Raw genomic sequence first — 7231 nt, 5'->3', positions numbered from 1 at the left:
TTGGTATTGCGGATTTGAAAGAGTGTTGTCGGAAGSATATACATTAAAAAGTATTGAAATAACTGAAGTAGTTTTTGCGATATGACACATCAYATATGATTTTTAGGAGAGATAGTTGTAGTGCTTAATCGATTTCGTTTAATTTCCATTTAGTATAAGTGTAATGTGGTATTCTCTGTGTATTGTATTAAACCACTTATCAGCTATYTCTAAAGTTATTTGTTTTTTATACACTCGCAMAATGTTTCTACAGSGTGCGAGAACCAATGAAATGTCAARACTAAGCAGGAAATTAAAATATGAAACTGTAAACCAATGAATGTATCGCGTTAAAACTTCGCTCAAATAGTGCCTTTAGCGAGTCCAAAAATTGTCAAAATCGTACATATCGAACGACCTGGAGTCCGTGCATATGACGGACTATTTGCCGAATACAACGTTCAGGCTGTAAGATATATTACTGAAATACGGCAAAAATATCTTTTTGATATTGGTATTATTGTGTTAAAAATAAGTTGAATCGGAACATTACCTCCCTCAGCCTGCATGTATATAGTAGAAATAATTTCTAACTTACGGGTTACTTTTTTGCCTAACACACTTATCGGCCAACACGGGAGTTATCTTAATTGAGCTAGCATGTTTTTCTCATGGCGGTGCACCTGAAATGCATGAAATTGTTGGAAATCTTGCACAAGACCTCATACAACTAACATACATTATGCAACTAAAGATATTTCACAGGCTTTTGCACCGGCAAGTTGCAAGAGTATGAAATTAGCCCTTTCTTACTTGCTCAATTGTTAGAAAATGCATTTTTTGTGTGGAATTTCTTAAAAAATGGAAGTTCTCTATCTAGATGTTAGCTTGATATTTAAACTGGGCTTAGGTATTACTTAGGGCTTTTTAGGTGATTAATTTTTTTGAGATTTCGCCTACAATAGAAATGTTCACAAATAAATGACAACTTTATATTTGATTTTTATTCAATTTACAACAATATTGGAGAGAAATTAGTTCTTTTACTTTGTTTATTCCTTAAAATCACGAAATTAATAAAAATAAAAATATATTACATTACAGACCAATACTTTAATAGGAAATCAGAGTTTAAGTTGGAAAGTTTGTGTAATCATACAATAAAGTGGTGAGATGCTTTGACACATGCAGGGAGATTTTGCTTGTAAAGAATCAGTTTAGACTGAATAATTGTTAGTTTCATCAGTTACGGTATGCCGAATCGCTCTGGCATCATAGGGCAACTCAAGATATTTTATCGTGCGAAAGGTGTTGCTTTAACTTCTGGGAGATTCCCAACTGGATGGATCTTGAGAAGATGTTCGATTGTTTTCAAATAKAATATTTACAAAATATAAATGGAATGACCAAAGCTTATTACGTGAGTTGTTTGAAGAGATTACTCTAATTTAGGAATTTTTTTTATACTTTTTAGAAAACAGTTTGGTTTTATTATAAGTCTGTAGTAATATTATAAGGTTACAATAGACTTTAAGTCGCGGTGTAATCCCCATACTCTAATCTTATATATGCWGTCATGATTACAGCGATTGCTTGCCGAGTACTGAACTAGTTTTCTTAACAGAAAAATGAAAGTAAAAAAATAAAATAAAAGAATGTGATCTTATGGCTCTTGGAAGAGGACGGAAAAAATTCCAAGTAGTATACAAAAATTAAGAATTAAAAAAAAAAAATGAAAAAAATAAACAGTTTACTCTTTGGTTGCTATGAAAACGTAATAGTGTAGGTAAACGTTAAATATTTAGGATTACAACTTCTGCCTGCAACTCCAGCAGTCCAATTAAGTCTTAGAAGTAAACAAAAAAAGTCGTTGACAGAAAAAATTTACATGGGCAAAATATGATTTCCAACGAAATGGAAGACATAACTAAAACAAAAAAATGTTGCCACAATTATGAATCCGCTACTTGAGCTGCAGATTTATGTTTTTTAAGCTCTTGTACCAAAACGAATTAGCAACACATGAACTGGATGGCACAACAGCGCAAAGTAATATCCATTTAACTAAATGTCACAGCGCAGGTAAGTGGAAAGTGATGCTGAATTTTTAGAAGAAATCAACCTCTAACCAAATATTCCACAAACTAGTACGCACGTGTAAYAAAGCATCGCAACGCAGTACGTAATATCGCAGAAAGCTCACTTAAACGAAATATTTGCTGCAGAAAGCACGCGCTCGCCAAACAACACAACCGCCACACTCCGGCGGCAATGCCACAATGACAGCTGTTGATAGCAAAACGGCGCGGCAATGTGCGCGCTGTGCTTAGAGAAACAGCGAGAGAGCGCTACAAAAGTCATGAAAGCCGGCAAAGCACCGCTATGAGAGCGACTGAGCACAGAGACTGCTAAGCTGGCGCGCAGCTGACCATGGCCGTGACCGTGGCGGCGCAGAAAACCTTCAACAACTCTGTTGAGCGCAAAGCAGAAAGTGYGCTCCTGGTATGATGCGCTCTAACGCGCTCTCCTACCAACACAGATCTAGCGCTTGGGCTTACTGGCTGAGAAAGGTTTTTCTTAGCGCGCGCAGAAGAAATCAAGCGCAGCTACCGCTAAAGCTTACAAATCGCAACTAAAAGAAAGAAAGAAAGCCACAAATGAGTGCAGGAAAATGAGGTTTTAGCCGGCACGCTGGCTATCGAGCGCTGAAGAAGAGCGCACCGCATTGTTGCCACAACTGAGCGGTGCTTTTTGTGCCGTTGCTATTTGTTGCGGCTGCCGTGCCGACTTTCTTGCTTATTTTCTTCGCTGGTCGCTTTTGTTAGCTTTTACCTTCGSAGTTTTCTTGCACATACAAACGCGCGCACGCATACATTGCTGCCTGCGCGAGCGTCATGTTGCCGCTTTCATTCTATTGACGCTATTGTGGGGCATTCATAAGCATTGCCAKTGCCAAGGCGTTAGCACAGACAGCGCGGAACTCAACGTAGTGCWGCACCAACAACAAYAATAACATCAACAGTCGTTCGGAGCATCCGCAGCGGCCACAAGCGCTTTTGCACTCGCATTTGCAGTCGCAGCGTTCGYCGGCGCAGCCGCAACATCTTCTTCTTTGCGCAGCGCGCACTCAAAAAGAAAAGCCTTCGAACTTATATAACTACTTATTAGCGCGGCATATACTTTAGTTATTCAGTCACTTCTCTACGGTCAAGTTCGCTTTCCTCCTTACCAAAAGCCAAAAAACCGAATCGGATATTTTTGCCTCAAATAAGCTAAACACAACCAACAACCGGACACAATTTGCGGCAACATATACATAGCTAAGTGTGTATATGTGTGTCTTCTTGATTCAAAGCCAAGTGTAACGAATATTTTTTTGTTTTCGGAAAGTCAAACAACAAGTAGTGTGTGCTTGCGTGTGTGGATTACCGGGAAAGGAGCCGAATTATATAGTTTGGTCATTCTGTYGAGTTTTTGGATATTGCGAACTGTATAAAATTTCAGCGAGTGAAATTTTTGCACAAGAAATAAGCGAATTGAGTTCAGCGAAAATTTCTAAACTAAAATAATTTAAACAAAAAAAAAAAAAAAAAAAAAGTGAAAAAAAAAAAAAAAAAAAAAAAAAAAAAAAAAAAGGAAACTGTGCATCCTGCGTATACGAAGCATACTGCTGTGGCTTAAAGTGTTCAAGGATTAAAATTGAAAACAAAATTCTAAAATAAAACCAACTCTTTGCTGTTCTAAGCAGCAAAAAAACAAAAAAAAAAAAAAAACAAAGTGCAATAGCGTTGAAGCTACAAAAACAGTATTACCAGCAGCCAGGATAACGCTTTGGCGAGTTTCGAGTGCAGCAGACGTGCAACGTACAAGAAGTGAGTGCTTGAGTTTAATGTAAAACTTTTTGTGCAAATAATTATTACAAAGAAAGGTGTACGCATATTTCACGTACAATTTATCAACAAAATTTAAAATAATGGAAAAAATGGAAAAAATGTAAATAATAAAAAAAAATTAAATATTCTAAAATGAAGTTCGAACATCAAAAGACTTAAGCAGCGAACTTCTRTAGCAGAAGCAGTGCTAAGGACAATTATTTTCTGACGATTGCTTAAGGTGTTGTGCCATTTATAAAAATACGTAATATAATATGCCTGAGACTAATTAAAAATTAAAAGCACAAAACTGCGTATTATAAATAATAAAAAAAAAATTTTGTTCGCAAAACTTGCTTAAAAATGTTAATGAGAAATTAGTATAGTTTAAACGCTGCTAGGACAACATTTTGGGTTTTGAAATACTTCCGAAACCCAATTTCGCAATAGCTATGTGGGAAAAAAATATATGTATATGAAAGTTATAAAAATATATACTGAATGCATGTTTCCGTTTGCTTCTCATATGAAAGGAGCTGCAGGATATACGAAACAGGGGCATTTGAAAGAGAATTATCAGTTCAGCGCTTCTGTTTGTATTGAATACAACTTCCCATTTGCGGTTCAAAAGCGTTCAATAAGCATTTTTGCCATAAGCTGAAGAATGAGAATATTATTATTGCGATTCAAACCAATTGAAAGACTTAAGCAACGAACTTGACGCTGAAATTAAACAAATTATGGTTGTGTATAGATTTCAAGAATTTTTGAGTAAATTTGTTAATTTTTTTTTTAACAATTTATTGCTCTTTTTTATTGAATAATATTATGTCCTCTCTCCCACAAGGCTCTATACAATTGTCAGCATTAATAATTGGTTTTTGAAATCAAAGGCTGTTAGGGCACATGTAGTAATTTYTAAGAACTAGTCTTCTAATTTGGTATATTAATATTTTTTTAGCGTCCCAAAGTCGCTTCCCTAGCATTTAACATTTTTGCTTTTTGTATAATAATTAAACTACTTTACTAAGGGCAATAGCTAGACCATTAACAAAAAAAATTAGTTCAATACCTTATTTGCTTTTGTGGCTTCGAGTAGGCGAGTAAGAAAGTAGGTTGAGCAACGAATTCGTGTTTATTTTCAATGGAAGAAACGATTGACTGCAATTAAACACCTGAGAAATAAAGATTTTCAGACTAACCTCTTGAGCGCGATGCCAATTTTTGGTAATCTTTTACTATATATGATATGAGACGAAGACCCCATTCCAGAATTAAACTTTTTTGGAATTTTCTTTCTCCGAAATGACTTTTTATGAATTAGACATGTCCTTTTGCTACGTATGGTGCCTTATTTTTAGTTCTAAATTAATTTGTAAAAAATAATTAATTTGTAAAAATTAATATATTATTTTTTGATATCACTCTCTTAAGCACTGCTTCAAAAGATAGTGAATGTATTGATGCTCACTTATAAACTTTGCRGAGAAGTTTGTAAAATTGTTAATAATCAGTAAAAATTTTGACTGAAGGCAGCAAATTTGTGCTAATACACAACAATATCTTGCTAATTGTTTAGTTGATTCATCTCTATATACGGTGCACAACAAATAATATGGAGTTTCGAGTTAATATATCGCCTTACGGCAGAGTTTATCAGCTCTTAACATATTTACACATTCACACACATCAAACAATTGCTATTATTGCYGTCAAATATTTAAATAATTTTCTAAATATGGTGTAAATATTGTCTCTCCTTTTCAACCAAGATTTCCAAATTTTTATGAAACTTTTCTGGACTTGTAGAGAAACAGAGTTAGTAGCACTGCTACTGAGTTTCCTCCAACTATAAGCAAGCTCAGATCCGACAGTACTTTTCGAAAGTWTTTAAGCTGTGTGATAATTCTAAGTTCTAGTTAATTTAAATTAGAAGAATTCTGGAAAGCTTACAAWATTTTTACCTTTAATATATTTTCGAAAGAAGTAAGGTCTTTTGGTGTAAGTTCATCCAAAAAATTAACCGTAACATGTTCAGTCATTGAATAAGATGTGTTGAGATCCTCTACTGCCTCATTGTTGCCAACACCACGGTTTTCAATCACAGTTATTTTAATGTATTTAATATYAACATCATTGACAGAGATCGTCGAAGAATCCGAGGAAAGTTTTCAATGACTTCACGACCTTCACTGAAATTGCGCTACACAATTAGTTGTGTTCGSGTTAAAGTAGACTCMCCAAAAYACTCCGTCAACATTTTTTAAGCTTRCAGCTAAACAATTTTTCAAAGCCCGTTATAGTTTAGTTCAAATCAGCGGCAACTTAACCAAATTCATAATTCCCAAGAATAATATAAAATAACTTAAGTTTGAAGATATGCCTCAAATACTCATTGTTTCGAGAAAATCTGATTTTTATGAGTTGCTTGCGGCTACTTAGCACYAATTCCAGTTTCTCCAAACAGCTCACTTCTGCAACACAGTTACAATGCATGTTAAATTTACACATACACTAGCTTTAGTTGCGTCTTCAATTGTTGCTKTAGTTTGTCTCGAAAAAAAGTTTCTTTTGCTCTTGAAACTTTATAGGCATTCCTAACTGTAACAACAATCTCATGTTGCATCAAAAGCCGCACTTATAACGGTTTGTTATGATAGGCAACAGTTGTTGGTATTTTAGTTCGATTGTATTGGCTGCTAATTTGAATTTGAGTGGAAGCTTCTTAAGAGCGTGGTGAAAAGAAAAACAACTCGACTGTTTTTTGGAATTTGTATGATATAAGTATGAATAAAAAGTAATAGTTAAGTATTGTTTAGGATTATTTGTGCAYGTTGGAAATGTTTGCTTTTCAAATTTCAAACTTCAGATTTATTTTACTATTCATTGTATTTTTTAACATACGCTTATTTGGAAAACAAAGACTGGAAATAGCGCTTTCTTATATAAATTTATACAATTTAATAACTCCGATCTGAATTTTTCCAAATTTTGAAGCTTTTTTTTTTTGACTTTGCCCAATTTCGACATTTTTTTCGAACCTTTTTTAACTTTATATTTTTTCAGCTTGGAAACTACTTACTTTCGAAGTATTTTTTAAAATGCTTTTCAAAACTTCTTTCAATATTTTTTTTGTTTAATTTGGAAAATATGTCTCTCAAAACAGTTTTTCAAACGAATTTATTAAAATCAAAAATATTTTTCGAATTTTTTTATCATTCTATTCGATGATTCTCGCAAAATTTGTTTATATGAAAAACTAAGATTTGAAAATAAAAGGCGCTTTCTTACATACATATGTATGTATGTAAATTTGTAGAGTTCAATAATTCCAATCTGAGTTTTGTTTTCAATTTTACTGACCTTTTCTTAATTTTTTC

At 33.9% G+C, this 7231-nt stretch overlaps 1 protein-coding gene across 1 annotated transcript in view; it reads left to right on the top strand.

The window, feature by feature from the left end:
• Nucleotides 1-3601: 3601 nt before the first annotated feature.
• Nucleotides 3602-7231, top strand: part of LOC108966737 — a gene marked incomplete in the record, with an annotated part of 90895 nt that continues 87265 nt past the window's right edge. The window contains 1 exon segment of the mRNA XM_018929771.1: nt 3602-3851.

The sequence above is a fragment of the Bactrocera latifrons genome, unplaced genomic scaffold, assembly GCF_001853355.1.
Source record: "Bactrocera latifrons isolate USDA-ARS-PBARC rearing strain unplaced genomic scaffold, ASM185335v1 scaffold_10, whole genome shotgun sequence".
NCBI lineage: Eukaryota > Metazoa > Arthropoda > Insecta > Diptera > Tephritidae > Bactrocera > Bactrocera latifrons.
This window is presented reverse-complemented; position numbering and strand designations above follow the sequence as displayed.